Source organism: Grus americana, chromosome 7 (genome assembly GCF_028858705.1).
Source record: "Grus americana isolate bGruAme1 chromosome 7, bGruAme1.mat, whole genome shotgun sequence".
Classification (NCBI taxonomy): Eukaryota; Metazoa; Chordata; class Aves; order Gruiformes; family Gruidae; genus Grus; species Grus americana.
This window is the reverse complement of record NC_072858.1, coordinates 34,666,129-34,686,143: the sequence shown is the minus strand read 5'-3', so window position 1 is coordinate 34,686,143 and position 20,015 is coordinate 34,666,129. Positions and strand designations below refer to the sequence as shown.

The window sequence follows — 20,015 nt, the reverse complement described above, 5'->3', positions numbered from 1 at the left end:
AAGGGCCCTCCGCAGCCCCGGTGCCCCGTAGCGGAGCGCTGAGGGACGGCGGCGGGGGCCCGGGCACCGGCACGGTCCCCCTTCCCGCCGGGCTGGCGGTCTGTTCCGCCCGGGGGTCAGCGCAGTGCCCTGCCTGCTGGGGACGGGGAAGCCACAGTAGTAACAAAGTTCCCGTGCCGCCTGTTGTCTCCCGTATAGCTGTGGGAGGTGAGGAGAAGGTGCAGGAGGAACTTTTACTTGGCTTGTAGTTTAGCCGTGTAAAACTCAGCCCGGTAGCGCAAGTACAGTGTCATGGACATATAGTGGGCTACGTAAACAGCTTATTTTTGATCACTAATTGCTTGTTACAGCTGAGCAATTTTGTCAAATTTATCAGATTTCAACTTACTTTCAGACGCTGCCTCTCCCATTGGGGTATAGGATTGAGGTCTTGCTGTACGGCATGTGCTGTCCTTGATGTGTATCCTTATCATCACTTTTGAGCGTGATTGTATCTGAATTCATTATCTTTAACCACAGATGAACATTGAGCGAGCACATGGAGTTCCAGATGCTGATCCTCGGAGAATCCACATGTGACAGAAAGGATGGATAATCTTTTGGCTTAGTTCCAGCCTGGTGGAGCCCATGTGTGATTGTTTCAGGCTGATGTACAAAGGGTACAGCACTTATTCTGCCAGGTCATTACATGGAACACTTTAATTCATTTGTATATCTGTGGCAACGATCCTGTTACCTTCTTTCTAATACGTGTGACTGCACATAGCAGATCATGCCTAGAAAATATTGTGGTTTTGAAGTCACGAATTAACCTATTAGTGCTGTGATTTGTTAAACAAAGTTAGGCTCTGATTGCAGAAATATACAGGGTCATACCACCTTGAGTTCAATTATTTAAGCGGGTGTTCAGCAGCTAAGTACCATGGTAGGTCTAGGCCCAGCTGGTTAGGATTCTGAAAAACAGATGAATGATAATAATCAAATAGGACTCCAGTGGCTGCAGCCCACCAAGTTAACAAATTTCATTTAAAACCAAGGTAAATCAATGTGTTGATTAAAAAAATCAATGTCTTGATTAAAGGCAAACTCAAGTCTTAAGATATGCGTTAAGTAAGATATATGTGGCCTCATGGTATTCTTACATATTATACATGAATTGGAAATATTGTACGTTAATCAGAAATAGAGATGTTGCGGTGTGGTGGGTTGACCCTGGCTGGGGGCCAGGTGCCCACCAGAGCCACTCTCTCACTCCCCTCATTCACTAGACAGGGGAGAAAAAGTATAACAAAAAGCTTATGGGTTGAGATAAGGACAGGGAGAGATCACTCACTAGTTATCATCACGAGCAGAACAGACTGAACTGAGAGAGGAAATTCATCTAATTTATTACTAGGCAAAAACAGAGTAGAGGAATGAGAAAATAAAATCAACTCTTAAAACACCTCCCCCCACCCCTCCCATCTTCCCAGGCTCAACTTCAGTCCCGGCTTCAACCTCCGCCCCCTCCCCCCTCAGCCGCACAGGGGGACGGTGGATGGGGGTTACGGTCAGTTCATCTCACGTTGTTTCTGCCACTTCTTCATCCTCAGGGGGAGGACTCCTCTCATCGTTCCCCTGCTCCAGCATGGAGTCCCTCTCATGGGAGACAGTCCTTCATGAACCTCTCCAATGTGAGTCTCTCCCATGGGCTACAGTTCTTCACAAACTGCTCCAGCATGGTCTCTTCCATGGGGTGCAGACCTTCAGGAGCAAACTGCTCCAGCGTGGGTCCCCCACAGGGTCACAAGTCTTGCCAGCAAACCTGCCCTGGCGTGGGCTCCTCTCTCCACGGGTCCACAGGTCCTGCCAGGAGCTTGCTCCAGCGTGGGCTTCCCATGGGCCACAGCCTCCTTCAGGTGCCTCCACCTGCTCCAGCATGGGGTCCTCCACGGGCTGCAGGTGGAATCTCTACACCCCCTCATCCTTCCTCCATGGGCTGTAGGGGGACAGCCTGCTTCACCATGGTCTGCAGGGGGATCTCTGCTCCGGCTCCTGGAGCACCTCCTCCCCCTCCTTCTGCACTGACCTTGGTGTCTGCAGAGTTTCTTACATCTTCTCACTCCTCTCTCCAGCTGCAAAAAGCTCTCTCTCTAAGTGTTTTTTTCCTTCTTAAATATGTTATTGCAGAGGCGCGATTGGCTTGGCCTTGGCCAGCGGTGTGTCCGTCTTGGAGCCGGCTGGCATTGGCTTTATCAGACACAGGGGAAGCTTCTAGCAGCTTCTCACAGAAGCCACCCCTGTGCCCCCCCCGCTACCAAAACCTTGCCACACAAACCCAACACATGGGGGCATGTGATGGCCCAGCAGAGGATGAAATACCAATACTGTAAACAAAGATCGGTGACTTGACTCTCTCTTCCCAAACCTATTTCCCTCCTTTTATAAATAACTTTGGTGCACAGAATGCAAATTTAGGTCATGGCATTATTGCTTCCTCTTTGTAGAGGAGGTTGTTCATTTGAGTTGCTGCTTTCGAGTTCCACCTGAAGCTACAAAGCATTGCGATCGTCAGCTGTTTCATGTTCACGCACTGACGTTTAAAGTGCCAGTGCTGGGAGCACGGGGTGAAGGTCAGGTGAGTGTTTCTGTACCTGGCAGGATGCTTAGGATGAGGGGCAGACTTCTCGAGTTGAGAGGTGGAGTGAGCCGTATTGGAGTGAATGGCTGAGGACACTGACGGTGGTCTTGCCACTGCTGTGTTGATTGGCGACTGGCATTTTGTCAGCAGCCAAGGGATTTGGAAAGCTCCATGTTCAGTGTGCTCTGCTATTCACTCCTCTTCTGCAGGGAGAGTCAATTTAATTATGGAGGTATGGGCTGGAATTTTTGGCAGTTATTGTTATCAGTGATAAGGATAAATTATCTCTATTGGCTTAAGGTAACTGTGTCCTGCCTCAGCAATTACATTTTATGCTTACAAGTGGCTGCTAGAATGCTTACTTTTGAATACACTGGTTCTTTTTCTGTGCAGCACAAAAAGAAGCCATTTTATGGAAACAGAAATGCTTGGTATTGGTAGGACATTGTGCCTGTGGAGTAACATGCAATTGTAAGAAAGGTCGTCATGGAAAACCAGGATTCTAAGTTCTGATCTCAGCTTGATCTTGACTTGCTGGGTGATATTAGGTGAGTTACTTGACCCTTTACTGTTTATCGTTCAGTAAACCATGAATCGCACGTTCTGTGTACAAAAATATTTCTTAAGACTTTAAGAACATCTTTATGGGAACATTCCTGGTGCCATGTTATGTCGGTAATAAGGTTTATATTTTGCATAATTGATCACCTTATGATCCTCAATATTTTTAACTACTGTATTGATTTCCATTTCTAACAGATACAGACAGAAATATGTCCTCGGCACTTAATGTTCCAGTTAAATGCTATATCACACCCACATTTTTCAGTGCAGTAATATTAGAAAACCCCATCAAACCCAAAACAAAAAAAAACCCAAACCCAAAAATCCAAAACCTGAAAAGCAAGCTGTCCAGCCAACTGACAATTAAAGTGTCATGTTTTTTTTCTGAAAGGCCATATTATTAGCTGGCCTCTACCATCTTGAGTGCACGTGAAATAAAAAAAAAAAAAAATCACGGTGTAGTTGCTTGGCTGGGCTTTGAGACTGCTTTGTGTTGGTGATGCAATGACCAAAGTTCAGCCCAGTGGTTTTATGATACAACCAGTGTAGTGAGGTCAGGTTCAGGTTACAGTGCTGTGTTTGTTTCCCCCCCACACAGACAGAAAGAGAATGTGTTGAGAAGTGTTACAGCTATTTTCTCCTGCCCAACTCCCCGTATTTCTAGGCTCCTTTCTACCTGAACTCTCCTGTGGGATCGACAGTTTTTCAGCTTCTCACTTTTTTGTTGCTGTTACGTATTACAATTCCCCCAAGTTTGTGAAATATCCCTTGCTCATTTTCGCTTTCTTCTAGGGGTTGCTTCCCAGATCCTCTTAATTTGATTTGAGAAGTTAGGATTACCTGTAGCCATCAGGTAAAACAGCAGTCTTGACTGGACAAAAATGACAGCCACCTGCTTAGAAGGTCAGTTGCTAGCTATAATTAAATGTTGTGTTACGATGCTAGAATATTTTACAAGGTGTAGAACTTGGACAGGCAGTACAGAAACAGCTGCAGATGTTTACATAGGACAAAAAATAAGAATCTCTGTCAAAGAACATCTTTTTTGCACTGTTCTTGTCACTGGTTCTGCAAGGGTGTATATATATATATAATAGGTACCACCAATCAAGGAGATAGATATGAATGCTAGCCAAACATGATTCAGATTAGAACAAGACTAAAAAGAGAGAAGACAAACAACATGTCTGTAATATTTGCTGGCTCTCCAGTAATGGCTTACGTAAAAGAAAGTTGGTTATCAATTATTCATCAGAGAATTTATATATCAGTAGAAACACAGAGGAGTGCTAGATATAACTGTACTGAAATTAAAAGGGGAATTAGGTTCATGTATATACCAAACTTCAAGCAGATCTATGTAACATTAAGACTCCCACCCACCTTTTACCACTTCTTCACTGACACACATCCTGTATTCCATTAACCACGTAATTCACCCCTTGCTGCACTCTTCATTTGTTGTAGCCTCTCAGTTAAATGCACTGTTTCTATATAAAGCATGTCATTAATGAATTTTATTGACAGTTTGCTACTGAACAGCCTAGAGCGGGAGTTGGAGTGACTCAGAGTAGGAAAGGCTGTGCAGCATGCAACTCTCTGTGCTTGAATTTGCAGGGATAACAAGCCTCATTCTGATCTTCTGAGTTTAGCTCCACTGATTTCATGCTTTCCACTGGTGCAAATCAGATCCATGCTGATGTCTCTGATGCCGCCCAGGTTAGACTGTGCTGTGACTTAGTCATGGCCTTATTCCTTCTGAACTCTCTGACTGTCTAGGACTGATCCTGGGTGCGAGGAAGATGATGTTTACCGGCGTGGTTAGAAACTGCACTCCCTTCTTGGCATCCGGTTTGCAGGAAGGCATCTCTGGCCAGAGCTGCTTATGTGGTGTCACTCTTAGCCGCTGCAGCTGCAGAGCTGTGCAATACTTTCACCAGTTGTATGCAGTGGTGACAAAAATAGAGAGAGAGAGAAGGAGAAATCCCCTAATGGTTGTGGAAATAGTTATTACTTGACTTTTCTAAGTTTTTCATGTATCTTTAATGGTTTCTAAAGATAATCTGATGATATAATCTGGGAAAATATTATCTTTATATCTAAAACTTCAACAATATTCTTGAATATATTTTTAAGTGTCCAGAATCCTGAGTGCTCAGACACGGGCAGGAAGGAAGACAAAGATTTTTTTGATAATTACTAAGATGAAAGAAGCTCACAGCTCATTTGCAAGTGTAATTCTAAGTCCACAAAAATCTGTATTATCACTCTTTTTACTGGCATAACTTTCAAAATAAAATATCAACAGGAATCCATATGGGTACTATGTTATGAAGAATGTAATTAGAAATAAATGGGAATCATTGATTAAACTGGTTAACCTTACAATGTATGGAACGCTGTAATTCAGACCATCGCTTCTAGTCTTTTAACTGACAGCAGAAAAAACACGGTTAAAGATGTGGTATGTCTACTTGTGATTTTTTCCCCTGCATATCTTTATCCCTGGTTGTATAAAATAATTTGATATTTTATATTTTATATACATGCATTCAAAAGCAGCAAAATACATAGAAGTAATTTATCATTTTATTGATATAAGTTACTGTTAACTTAAAAGCTGACACTACCTGTTGGGAAAATTGAAATCTGTTTCCTGGGATAGTTGCTACAGAATGAAAGTCATACTTGGCTGTAGTCCTGATGCTTTATTAGCATGAGGGGTTTGTCTCCTCCCTGGAAGGTCCTGGGTAGCGGTAAAGTGGAGCACCCAGAGTCCTTCCTGCTGTTGCAGTTTTTTGCGCTCAGAGTGTGTCCCTCTCCACCATTTTTGAAACCTCTTCCTTGTAGGTCCTTTGAATTCTGTCACTGGCTGCCAGACCCATAAGGCCCCTCCGGCCTCTACTACATCAGTGCCAAACTCCACTTGTTTTTTTTTTTTTTTCTCTTTCTGTTACTTTTTCAGAGAATCCCGAGGGTCCCGTTTGGTCGCTCGGTGGGAGAAAGCTTGCAAGGTCACCTCTGTTTGGAAGCAGCTTCCTTGGCCTCCAGCCCTCCCCTCAACAGCTGGCTTTCAAATGGCAAGAGAAGGTTTTGTTGATACGACCCAGGGGAAAGGCCCGCTTAGCGTACGAAGGCTCTGCAGAGTCCTTGTGGTCGGGCAGTGATGAGAAAAGCTGTTCCTTTGCAGGGAAGGCTTTATGTTTGTCTCTGTGCATGTCTGTTCTCCCATTATCACTGACTTCAGTGCCGTGTTTACTTTTGCCTGCTTTGAGATAGGTGCGCTGTATAGGCACTTTTGTACTAGGGTAGGGTGTGATCCTGCTCTGTTGGAGTCTGAGAGTTGGAAGTAGATAGTTTACCAATTGGGGTCCCTGAGGGGGCGAGGTGTGGGTCTACCACTGCTTGTGCTATGCTAAGTAGTGATCACACACCAACTTTTAGGCAACCTTACTAGCAAGGTCTAAAGTAATCCTATTTCTGAGGCTTAAAGAGTTACTGCTATAGAGCTGAGTCACTGTAACCTGCTTGGTGCTCACTTACAGCTTTCCCTCACTGCCAAAAATGCTTTAGCACAGACTATCTTTAAGCTAAGCCTTTCTTATTCACAGTCATGAGCGAGGGCTGGGTATGATCATCACACAGGTGATAAGCAGTAACACATGAAGCCATAGTGACTTGATTGCCTTGATAACCAAGGAACTCTTTTCTATTTTAAATAAATAATAGATACTTTTTTTTTCATGGAAAGACTTAGTGTTCAGCAGAAAAAGAATGGTAAAATTTAGTGGGTAATGTATTTAGTGGGTCAGGGAAATTTCTTTCGGTGTTTTCAGGTGTTTGTAGTGTTTAGGTTAATCAGTAAATCCAGTAAAAATCCTTCTTTGTCCCATAGGTAATGTTCCATATTAAACTTGAGACCTTTGGGAGGAGGAAAGAAGTGCAAAGTGTTTGAACAAGGGAGGTGGACTGCAGGAAGCAGAAGAAAAAGGCCAGGACCCATGGGGCTGTTACAGCCGCCCACACAGCAGTGTTGATCTCTCTTTGAGTTGTGATTATAAGCCAGGATCTGACTACTTCCAGGACAAAAGTATTAAAATACAAGAGCATCAATTAGAAAATCTTAGCAATTAGTTGGTAGAGGGAAATGGCGAGGAAAAGGAGAAGGAAGGATGAGATGCCAGTGTGGATGAAATGTCAGTGAAAGAGGCCAGGGGATGTTCCAGAGAAGCAACATGCAGAGGTGAGTTGGTGTTTGAACGTGCAGGGAATGAGACAAGGAGGGAACAGAGCAGTTTGGTTCCATGATGTACAGTTATGGGATGAACAACTGTTAAAGGGAACTTACAAAGGCATTTGGAAAATCAGTGCTACGTGTAGGCTAGGTTTTGAAGTGTGGATTGAAACGATGATATAAAAATTTTATTTTCTTTAAAAATGAAGAAATTAATTTTAATGGTATTTTTGAGGACAAAGTGAAAAGTCACAAGTTTGGAAATGACAAATGCTTGCCAGAGCTATAAGCATGACCTTTGCTGGTTGTGATCTAGTACTCAGAGTATTTACATGACCACACATTCTTTTTCAGTTAGAATAATATACTTGTGAGTAACATACCACTTCTGCACCGTGCTACAGTGTGCGTGGATATATCTTCAGATGATTGAGGAAAAAAAAGCTGAATGTTACCAAGGTATAAAGGGAAATTAATTCAGATATTTAGTATCTAGATGTTACTTTTCTATTTCACAGCATGGTAGCATAAGTGCGGCAGATTTTTCTTGGAAAATTAGGATGCATTCCAGCAGAAACTGATGCAGAGACTCAGCTTTTTTCTAAAAAATAGCTTGCACTTTTCCCCATAGCTAAGTATTTAGAGCTTGCAGGATCAGGGCCTAACAAGCCATACATCCTTCTTACTTTTTTTTTTTCTTCCAGGAAAGCAAAACTCTCCATGTCTCCATGTTAAAATGATTGGAAATTAAACTTAGGGGGATCTAGCATGTGATTACTTTTTTTAGACAGGATTTTCTTCGTAGCTGAATTGGACTGAATCTTTTTTTTTTTCTCCTAAACCAGATGGTAAGTGATTCAGTACTTTTAGCAGTAGAAAAATGATTTGTTTTCTTTCCTTGGTAGTTGGTGTGAATGTACTTTTCTTTATCTATTTACATATTATGTAAACACGCTTCACCAGCATTTATGTACATAGTTTACAGTTCTAATTCTGCAGAGAGCCCTGTATAGGCAAGGCCTTGCACATAAAGGAGTTGACATCGCTTACAGAGAGCTGTTCACATGGAACTCGTGGCAGGGTTGTAACTGTATTTGTATTTTTATGTATGCACTTAAATTTATGACACTGTATGAGGATGCCAACAGAACCGTAAGTCCACAAAACAGATGAGTAACTTTGCGCACTTTACTTTTCACCTAACGAAGTCTCTGGGGATGCCCTTGGTCTCTTCTGCTGCCTTCCTGTGATAGCCTGTAGTCCTTGTGACTTTTGAGTTAAAGCTAAAAGCTTTATCCTTATTATCAAGTGTTGGGGCGAGTTCTTCCTGGTGTGCACTGATGCTACCAGGGCTACTGGAAGGGATGCCAGTAATGGCGGAGAGTATTAAAAAAAGCTTCTTTCACATGTGTACCTGATTTCTCAAGGTTATCTGCATCTATGTTTGTTTGTGTATATACAATGTTAAAACTGAATGCTAAATGCAGCGCTCTTCCTTGTTTTGTGCTAAATAAAACATACATGTAAACCATATATGTGCCGTGTCAGCATATGGGAATTTGAGGCAGAACAGAAGGATCTGAAGCTGATAGTAGACTACATTATAGGGAAATAGTATGTTGCAGTGTCCAGCCACTGGTTCCTTATACAAGAAGGTAGAAGCAAGATTGCCCAAGCGGCCTTAGAGTTACCCTTTCCAAGCTGTTAAAGAGCAGTTGTGTAAATTCGATGTGCTTTTACCTTAGCCTTGTCTGAGAAATAAAACGTTGAATGCATAGTCGTAATGCTGCTTTACTAAGATGGTAATACTCCAAAAGCAGCGGCCAGTTTCTCTGTTTACAAATCTGGCTGTACACAGTTGGAGTGGGATTATCCAATTCTTCTTGATTCTCACCTCATCTGCGCATGCTTCGGTTGATTCACTGGGGGTTTGCGCACAGAGGAGTTGGCTGCTTGCTTTGTTTTCCAGGTTTACCAGAGAGTTGAAATCCAGTTCTTAGCATGTCCCACTTTAAAAATGTGACAATCTTCTGCTTCTGTGAGTTCTAGTAAGGAAAAAAAGACACATGAATTAGCATCAGAAATACTGTGCTGTGACATGTCAAGTTTTTCCCCTCAATTGAATTATTCACTGGAAGCGTGGCAGAAGTGGGCCCTTGAAACTAGCACTGCTTTTTTGACATGGATCAGTAGTCAAGCTGGGGTGATTCACTGTGCCTTGTATTTGTGTAATAAATTACTTTTCCCTTTATGCAAGTGGAATTGTTTGTGGGAGTTTGCCTCTCGGGCTATGTGGCTGTTGATGTGGTCACGCAACGTGGCAGAAAACTGTGTCTGCAGGGGACATAATCCTGCGGGATGCTGCTGCGTGGGGTGGCCTGTAAATCCTGTCAGGTCAGGCTGCCTGCTGGGAGGAACGAGAGCTTGTTTGGCCAGCACTGTGTGTTACGTACTGAGGGCTGTACCTCTGGACATACCTCATCATGCTCGCAAACAGTCAATTTTTTTATAATTGGGAATTGCTTTATTACATTACCAGAAAAATAAAACCACAAAGCAATGGTTGCTAACTTTTAAATGCAGTATCTATAGAAGAGCAGAACAATAACTCCTTACCCAGCTGTTGTGGGCATGCAGGGGCAGCAGAATTAAGATTTCTGTTCTCTCAGCCTGTTGCTGTGCACACTCTTGCACTTGTAGTTGCCTTCTGACCAGCAGTAGAGTGCTTGCTTCCCAGTGCCACAGTTCCTGGTGCCTCCTGGCACCTAGCCGCCTCTCCTGCACTGGCCAGGCATTGCACTGGGAAGGGTACCCATGCCTGGGAGTGTGGCAGTGGCTGTGACGTTTAGAGCAAATGAAGAGAGTCCAGGAGAAGTTAAACCAGATGATGGATCAGTCAGGGAGAATAAGCAAAATCTGCTGTCAGTGTGGAGGGCTCTGAAAAAAACAGGGATGGAGGCCAGTTATCTGTTACCTCCTGTTAGTCTCAGGGAGTAAATACTGTGGAGAAAACGTGGCTCAAAGCTTTGAGGACTAAGTAATTGCGGGAAGCTCTAGGTTACTTAGGACATAAGCATGCATTTATAAGCATTGGAAGTACTGAAGAGAGTTTCTTCTGGTTTCAGTTAATAATAGAGCACGTTGTGTACAGTTTGTTTGCTTGCTTGGTTCATTTTATTGTGTGTAAATACACTGTAGGAACAATTTTGTCTTTTGTTGAGTGTTACTCAGCTTGCGTGCTTCTTGTAAATCCAGAGAATTAAGGGGAATAAGTAACCTGCTCTGGTCTATCTGTGAAACGAGATCCATTTAAAATAAAGGCCCGTGGGGCATAGGAGGGATTGCAGGGGAGTTAGAAGGACGGTGAGCAGAGGAGGCAGTGTGTGCAGCAGAATGGCAGCCTGCAGGGCACGTGTGCCGCAGGCACAGCAACTCACTGGTGATGTGAGTTGCCTTGGTGAAAACGGAGTTCTGCTCTCCCATGGGTGGAACAAAACTCAAGCTCCACTGATCTTAGTGGAAATGACGTGGTTTTGCACCAAGGCAAATGAGAACAGAATCTGGCCAACTGTTAATAGCTTTTGTATTTGGGGCCGAAATAAAGTGGCTGTGTATGCAAATAATTGTGCAAGCGTGACTCCTAAGTGACTTATAAAAGACGAATTCAGTATTTAATTGTTGGAAACACAAACTGTTTGGCACAAATTTCCTGGTTTGGCTGAGCTGTACTTGACCTGTGACAGAGAGAGCAAAGGTGATTTTAAGTCCTGGGATCCAAGGGGTCAGCCTGTAACGTAACTCAAGGCAGAGCCAGTGCATTGGCTGCTTTGTAATTACAGATGCTTATTTTGTGTGCAAACCCAGTTGATTCATTATCTTTTATTTCCATTATCTCATCTCAATCTTTATGTGTGAATCTGAGCTATTTTACTTCAAGGGGGTGGCACATAACTAGAATTAAAAAAAAAAAAAGGGTTGATAACAAGAAGTTGGTTGTCTTGATATAAAGATGTTCTGATGTAACCAAAATTATAAAATTGGCTAAATCTATGTGCAGAATCTGAAAACTTTGTGGGAAGCCTAACAAGTTGAAAATAACCTTTCTTCTGCTCTCTGCCCTGCATTTCTTCCAAGATTTTGACCCATGGCTTGGAACAGGGATAGTTTAGCTCTTAGAATGTAAAAGAGACAATTAGAAGCAATCACATTTCTGTAGCTTAACACACTGTCACTCCTCATCTGCGCTTCAGGACCTCTGCTCTCACATCCTGTGGTGAAATGATACCTGTTGGCTTAAGCCATCTTCATGTTGGTAAATTTTTAAACTGTGGTAATCACCTATCCTTATGCCTAGAAATATGTCCATCCCATTCAAACTCCTGAGAACAGAGAATGTTTTTCGTGAGGCTGACATTTAAAAATGCATTCACGTTTCAAAGAGCCTCCAGAATTTGACAAAGTAAATTTTACTTATGCAAACTCTTTTTTTTCCCCCCTCTCCTATCATTTAAAAGTGACAGTACAAGTATGGATGGTGTGGAGAGACATCAGATTTTGCTGGGACATAAGTGTGAGCCTGGAGCTGATGGGGTATGTTTGAAAATAGTTCCTGGCAAAAGTTGTGTTGGCTGAGAATCAGGAGCTTGCATCCAGTTGACATCACTGGAAGATGCACACACAAAGTGAAAGTACTATGTGGCCTTTAAGCTTCTGTTCTTGTGGTACATGAGGTTTTATATGACACAGAAGAATTGAACCATTCACTTTTCTAGGTAGTTGAAATAAAATGGGTGTCTGTGATCTATTCCAGTCTGCTCTGTCTGGAGTATGCCTCCGTGACTTTAACGAAGGGGCGCATATGCACAGCGAGAAGGCTCTTTGGATGGAAACACTGTAATGCAGGACTTGTTAACTGATGATACTTGATAATTTTTAAAGAGATGAGTACAACAGTTGCTGCTGATCTAGATCATAGAAATAACTTGAGGGAATATGTTCACCAAAGTGAAATGTTCTGTAAAATGCTTGCTAATAGGTTACTTATGCTTGTTTACTCCAAAAGCAGAATCTTTTCCCCTAAGCCAAACGGAAAATTAGATTTTCTTCTTGTTTAAGTATATGAGGAGTAACTGTGAAAATTGGTTGAGTTACATTGATGTTAAGTAAGTGTCACCAGTGGAAAATCAGGCCCAGGGCTTTTTTTGTGTATTTGGCCAAAGGAAGGGGCATTTCCATTTTCTACTGCTGATTGAATTCCCCTACGATCTTGTCTAATATTCAGAAACACTGAAACCATATCAAGAATATGGTATCTCTTGTGCCCTACCACACAGAAAAATCATGCAATCAAGTTCCCCATTTGTGTGCGTGTCTTTGACTGTCCTTTCAGATGCAGGCTCTCTGGGACAGGAGCTGCCTGTTGCTGCGCCCGAGCCTGTGGGCACTGCTGGAATAGAGAGAGCAGCTTTCCATCCGCTCTGCTGTTTGGGCGTGACTGAGGGCCGAGTTGGAAGGCTGGTGGCTGGCTGGCTTGCTTTTCTAGGTGAGCCTGATGAAGCAGGTGGATTGCATGAGGAGTCTCATGTTGCTGTGGCTGGTGCCAAGTGTGGCTGGATGCAGCAGAAATCCCAGAGCTGCTCAGCTCTAAGTCCTGGCTATGCGTCTACAGCACCGGTCTCCAGGGAACTGAGGTTATGAAATTGGAGGATACAAGTTGCATTAAAAGGCTAGTCCCTGGGGGTTTAGGAGCGATAGCAGAATACTTACAACTTGCTTTCACTTTGCATGACACAGGATTTGTTCTCCTTTGCAGATGACTTCTCCAGTGCTGCTTGGACGTGCCTGCTGCTCTGTGATTGCTCTTAAAGCCTTGATTTGACAGTAGCCTCTGGTGTGCTGTGGGCCAGCAGATCCACATAGCAGCAGGCACACCAGTCTTCCTGCAGAGATTTAAAGGAGTTTTGGAGAAATTGAGTGATTCAAAACTTTGCCACTCTCTTCTCTGGCAGTTCCCTGGATTTGAGGTGTCCCTCGTCTCTGGCACAGCTGGGCAGCAGGCTGGGGAGGAAAGCAGCACTGGCTATATTGTCATTCAGGTGCGTAGGGCTGCTGATGTTAGGTGCTGTAAGTGTAAGTGTTTTGAGAGGAGGTTTGTAGGTGAGGAAGAAGCATTGCTGTGAGGTGAACTGGAGGGGTGGTACTTTGACATCTTGGCACACAGGGCAGGCTGAGGAGAAGGAATAAGACAGACAGAAAGAAAATCCTCTTAATCTGGGCAACGTCAGCTTGTCATCATCAGTTCAGTAGTGAGGTACCTGCAAGCCTACTGCTGCCTGCTTTGCAAGGGGCAGATCATTAATGACAAGGCATGGCAGAGTGCAGCATGCTTAGGGCTTTGAGGTGCTGACGAGCTGATACCATCCAGAATAACTCCAGAGAGCATGGTCGTGTCCAACATGAGGTACAGTTTTAAGAACTGAAAAAAGCTGTTATCCAGCATGTCACCCTTGAAGACAACATGTGGCATACATGGTGTAACCTAAAACTCCCTCGCTTTCTGCCTCCCCAGCAGCTGCATACATGCATTCAGCTTCTCCTTAGTGTGAGCCACAAGGTGAAAATCAACATAGTGCAGGGATCAGAAGAGCTTTGGGCTTCGTTAGGCCAGCTGGATGTGCAGCTGTCCTGTGCCTTTTGACCTGAGAAGCACTGGAGCGCCTGGGTATCCATGTTGGAGTGGAGCGGGCTTACCGTTAAGGTGTATAGATCTCTGGCAAGACTGAGAGTGCAGGCAATTTTGTAGGTCAGAGAGAGTGTGGGACTGAGGTAAGAGAATGCAAGAGCACACTCTTTATGTAGCTGCTAAGCAGGGAGCAAGAAAGGATTTTACTGTTTGTGGCTGGAGGGATGGAGCGAGGAGTGATGGATCAGGTAGAGAAGAACCTGGTTGGGCTGTAGGGTAATTGTACAACGTACCCAGAGCTTGCAATTTATCCCAGACCAGATTGGAAATGTTCTGGTATCCTTCAGTAGTGCTTACAAGCATCTGATAGTCACTGTGCTGGGCACCTGGCTCGCTGCCAAAGCACTGACAGTTTGCCCCCTCTTGTTTGTCATACATACCTGCAGATTTAATACTTTTCTTTTGGAGAATACAGCACTTTCCTGTCCTGTGAAACAATGCTTCTCTTCTGCCATTCTCATGGAGATGTGATGTGATGATATCACTTCCTAGTGAGGGGCTGGTGAATCACTTTGTTGGTGTTCATGAATCACTTCTTTGCTACCAATTTCTGCACTGGTCTTAATATAATTTCCAAAAGCAAAAATCATCATTTCAGAGACCTTTTACTTTTTGTTAAAGAGACAATACTGGAATTATCTTGTTGCATAATGTACTGATCCCAAGCTCAGTGTGCTGCAGAGGAGCTCTCCCAAATCTATTTGTGTAGCTGAAGGCATTGCCACCTATCCAATCGATCTCCTTCCCGGCAGTGGAGAGCTTGCTTGCAGCTGGGTGGGGAGAGGGAGCATACGTGTTTGTCTCACAGGCTCTGGTGCGTAGTCTGATAACTTAGCTTAAAGTTTAAAGCTCTGCTGTGGGTCTGATAACCTCTTGCATGGGAGCAGAAGTGCTCTGAGGTGTCATGGCTAGGGGTGCAAAGGCTCTGCTGCTAGTTGAGAGCCTCTGATATTTTATTGCCTACCTAGGAAGTGTAACTGGTTGTTCATCTCCTTCAGCTTTGCACCTCAAGTGGTATAAAGAAGGCAGGAAGCAGGAGTAAATAGGTCCTTGGAATTTCCTTGTCCAAGGGAGGAACAGACAGCAGGTTGTGTGGTTGTATTGAGGCAATGTCAAAGGTCTTCGACAGGCATCTTTATGCATTGGCACAGGGCTTTTTCCTGGGGAAAAAGGAGTTGTGCACAGTGTGATACAATCTTGTGAGGTTAAAGGCACTTGTGGTTTATTCTTGGCAAAGCCTGAGCCTGCTTTAAGTCATCTTTATGACAGTACTAATCTTCTGGCAACCGAAGGGTCAGGGAATTGCACAGGAATCGCAGAGGTGCCTTTGCCCATTACCTTGTTTGATGGGCCAGGCGTCCCTCCATCACAAAGATCCAACCCTGACCAAGCGCAGCACGGGCTCCGGCAAGCCCACTGCTGTCCTCGGAGGAGATTTCCCTATTGTTTTGTTTTAACTGTTAGGCCTTTCCCTTTCTCTGTGATACGTTGTATGTTCCCAGCTGGTATTTGTAACATGTTCAGTAGAATTTTAAAATGAAACTTCTTTGGAGGAGGTCAGGGTGCCGTGTGGGACGTGGCCTGTGCGTGGGCAGCATCTGACAGATTCCTGTCACTGTTACCCAACAGGCTTGTCAGAAATGACAGCACCTGCCTGTGGACTGCACTAACACAGCAGTACTAGCCAAAATGGGAAGTGTTGATGGTATTGTTTGCTCTGTGTGTTCATATTCATAGTCCCCTCCCACTATTAGGGGCACACTGCAAATGTCTGGAGGGATAGTTACATGTGTTAGGATAATGATACCAGATTCCATTCAGTTCTGAGGAGCTGATGTGTAATTATTGTGAGAGAAAAGCAGCACAGAAGATTGCTTAAGAGTTTTTCAGTTATCAGTGACTTTTCTGCACACAGGCAGGTAAGGAGGTAACCTATCTGAAAGATTTCTCATTCCAGAATTTGTGCCAGGGATCAGATCTTCCTGACCCCGTTGCTGGGAAGCTCTGTTCTCACATTTACACTGTGCCTACATGCTGGAGATTTTCCTGTTTCATTTCTCTTTTTGTGATGGATGGAATGACTTTAAACCTGTTTGGAAGGTTATTTGACTTTTTCTGCCCATGTTGCAGCTGTTAGTGTTTCATGTATGTTATTAGCACGCCGTAGCAGAATGCTGGTTTGTGCCCAACAGGGATTCTCAAAATAGTGATTGCTTCACCCTCTCTTAAGCTTGTCTGCAATCCAAACTGCTTAATTTTCCATGTGGTCTGCTGTCGGCCTCCTATTGTAAATTATCTGTCCTTGTAACCCACAGCCTGATTTTTCTTACTCTGGTCAATGGAACTACTCACCATTGAGTTTAGCAAATCAGGTTGGTGTTAAGAGAATACCTGTGAGAATTTCCAAGTTGCGTGATTTGTACTTATTTTGTAAGTTTTGTAAGGCTGTTTGGTTCCCTGCTGCCCTAGTCTCAAAGGTATGACCTTGGAAATAGGTTGATTTGAATGTAACTTTTTTTTCATTTACAGTCTCTGGAGGATTGTAATTGCAGCGTTGCCTTGTGACTGTGCTGAATTAAGAATCAGCACAGCTGAAATTCCCAGACCAAAGGATATGATGGCTACTAGTAACCTTTTTTATGCTTTTTTTTCTAAACAATATCTTTTTGCCTTGTATATGGTCAATGTTTTTGGAAGAAAAAGTTATTTCTTAGGTACCTATTGAAATTTAAGAAAATCATGGGTTCTCTTCCATCTTATGTGCACACCTTCTCCTTTTGTATGCTTTAGTGTTATAAACTGATCATCTCTTTCCATTGGTATAAGAAAACATTTACATAACACACCATTTTATAGAGAAAGAAAAGAGAAAACCAACAACTTTGTACTCGGCCTGTAGGAGCTCTAAGTATGGCAAAATTAGCAAATATGAAAGGTAGGCCAGCAGATAAGAAGGGAGCGAAGTTGCAGATGCTAAATAAAGACAGGATGAGATTGTTCAAAGAGGCAGGAGGAGGGACAGAGGATGCTTGGCAAGACAGACCCAACAATATGAGTCAGTTTTGCTCCCACTGAATCTGAGTGTTATCCCAGAGTCATGGAAGTTCAACATCCAGAGCCCTCTCAGGGAGAGAGAGATCTTAGCCCTGAGGGCAGCATGGGATAAGGCTCAAAGCATGGAGAAGAAGAGGAGGCATGCAAGAACCACAGACTAAAGGAACAAGAAAAATAGAGAGTGAGTTGGGAGGAAGAAAAGCAGAGGGCTTGGGAGCAGCATGGGATAGGCCTGTGTAAATGTGAACTGGGACCTTGGGTAAAGTCAAAGGGAGTTTTCCCAAAAATAACAGTGGTCTCAAGGCCAGCCCAAGAGCTTGAATTTGACCTGAAAGTAGAGAGAATTATAGCAATTCTGCTATGCCTTAGTTCTGTATTTGGAATGTCAAGCTTTGTTTTGCCTCTGGAGTCCTCAATCTTGCACAGTCCCATTATGCAGTGGTGGGCAACGCAGGGTTTAGTGAGAGAGAGTTCCTATCCTTGGGCAGCTGCACCCATCATGTGCCTTTTTAGTAAAGGCTGTCCCCAGAGTGAAGGTTAGCTGGTGGAACTAACAACAGTGGCTTTTTGGAAAGCAACACTGAATTTGCCATAGCTACAACCTGATAGCATTTTCCTCAGCCAAGCATTGGAACTGTGTGTGGAGAGCTCTGTTTGATAAAATCTGGGGCAGCTGAAGGGCAGACAGGCTATTCTGGTGCTTCTGTGTCTGCAGGAGAAGGTGGAGGCGTACCTGTGCAACATGGGGAAATACCGGTGCATGCTGAAACTTTCCCTAAAGTGCTCTGATTAGAAGATGCAAATGTGATGCTTTAAAAAAGGTAATTTGCTGGCAGAAGAAAAACTAGTAATGAGCTGAACAATTAGCTTATCTTTCACCTTTCTAGATACTTTAACAGCTAAAGATTTAAAATTAATCTAGAAGAAGTTGGAGTATTAATTTGAGGCTGTTAAAGTCTTCCTGATCAATTTATGGTGTTCTTTTGGAGGGATAGTGTCTGTCTTCAAGTTAGCATAACACTCGCTTTATTATTGTTACTGGTCAAATTAATTGCTGTCTTTGTCAGAGATCACAAACCCTCCACAAATCTGATTGTATTTACTTATGTGTTTTCATTTCTTGAAAGATGAAGATGTATAAAAAAAGTAAGGGAACTTTGTTGGCGTGAGGAATCAAAACTGGATTTTCAGCACATCTTAATAGTGTACACAAATCTGTAGAACTTATCTGAAAGTTTATATTAATTTTAAGGTTCGCTCTTATTCCACATGCGTCTTTTCCTCTCTCTTCCCAGTTATTGTTTCAAAAATGTCAGAGGAATTGCAACTGAGCATTTCTCCTGTTGCCACCTGTGCTTTGGGATAGGAAAGAATAACATTAGCACACAGAGACCTTGACTTCCTCTTGGATGCATCTGGACGATTTTATTAGGCAGTCCACTGTGCCTGTGATCAGTCTGAGAGCAGCTGATGATGAGCATCGCCAAGATGTGGTACTGGGCTGTTGATCAATTTTGTGTCTCTCAGAAGACTTGAAAAATTAGATTCATGAAACATCACTCTCATAAGCCACAGCCTCACTATGAGGACATTAGGGCAGCCACAACTGTACAAAGTGTCTTCACCGGCAATCTTTCACCCTCTGACAAGTCTTTTCTTCTTGAAGGTAACTGTGGGTGGTCTTCCTTTGTCTAATTTCTGTAAATTCGGTACATCACTTTCTAGTTATGCAGCTGATACTCGTGTTTATATGAATGGCTATTTAAAAAAGGAAAGATCAGATGTTTGTTGTTTCATTTCAACATAAATCAAACTTTGTAGTCGCATAGCGATTCTAGTCTAGCCCCAGGAATAGCTTTAGTATTGCTAAGTGTCTGGAGAGTATTGACTACAGAGACATGATTTTAAGCAGGCTATAATAGTTTCTACAGCTGTTAACAGTTCTCAGAAGAAAGGCAGTATTATTCATCGGTGTTTAAAATGTGCATGACTTGCATTGCACAGAAGTCAGATTGGGAGAATGTCAGAATTTTTTTTTCTGAAATTCTGCCAGGAAAGTCTTCAATAACTGGAGAAATTCTTTTCACTGGTGAAATCAACATGCAGCACATTGTGTTATTATAATTGCTTATAGCTCACCATGAAAGTTGTCTTTGTATGCGTGGATGTACGGCTTGTACTGTTTTGTTTTTATTTATTCTGCATTCTTTATTATAATGTTCTTTCCTTTTTTCCAGACCAGAAAGATTGTTATTGAGCCTTCCACAAAGCTGAAATAATGCTGTGTGTTAAAAAAATGTTAACAATTTGAAGAAGTTATAAAAATTTATAAGTTGACTGAATACTTTGGAAATTTCTGCATATTTTAATATAAATAGGTAATGCAAATGTTTGTTCTTTGCATTTAGAGGTGGGTCTCTGTTTTCTAAAGGTCTTGTATATAAATTTGATTCTTACAATTACATTAGAACAAACCCAGTATTTTTTTAGATTGTATAATAGGAAAAATGTATTCACGAAAGACGGAGAACATGCATGGGTATCTTGGAATGTCATATAGTCATGAAATTTGACATAAATAGTATCAGTTGTTTGAATGACTTCATTAAGTGCATTTAGGGGACTGCCTGTTGCAGTCAGCTGAGGTCTTTCCATTCATTTCTGTGGGTCCTGGGCTAGCCCACAAAGAAGAACACCGTGCTGCAGCTAACTGAGAAATAAGAGGTGATTTCTTTATAGATAGCGTGAAGTTCTAGATTGCACTGGTAGAACTTGCATAGAAATTCAGTCACAGAAAATCA

The 20,015-nt window shown here is 42.9% G+C and overlaps 1 long non-coding RNA gene across 1 annotated transcript in view; it reads left to right on the top strand.

Annotated features, from left to right (window-relative positions):
• The first annotated feature begins 2,189 nt into the window (after positions 1-2,189).
• LOC129208610 (uncharacterized) overlaps positions 2,190-20,015 on the top strand; it is a 60,305-nt gene continuing 42,479 nt past the window's right edge. Inside the window, exons 1-7 of the long non-coding RNA XR_008577863.1 lie at positions 2,190-2,617; positions 3,014-3,168; positions 3,977-4,087; positions 4,802-4,903; positions 6,150-8,266; positions 17,930-18,035; positions 18,510-19,592. This is a non-coding gene — a long non-coding RNA (uncharacterized LOC129208610). The remainder of the gene's footprint in view (positions 2,618-3,013; positions 3,169-3,976; positions 4,088-4,801; positions 4,904-6,149; positions 8,267-17,929; positions 18,036-18,509; positions 19,593-20,015) is intronic.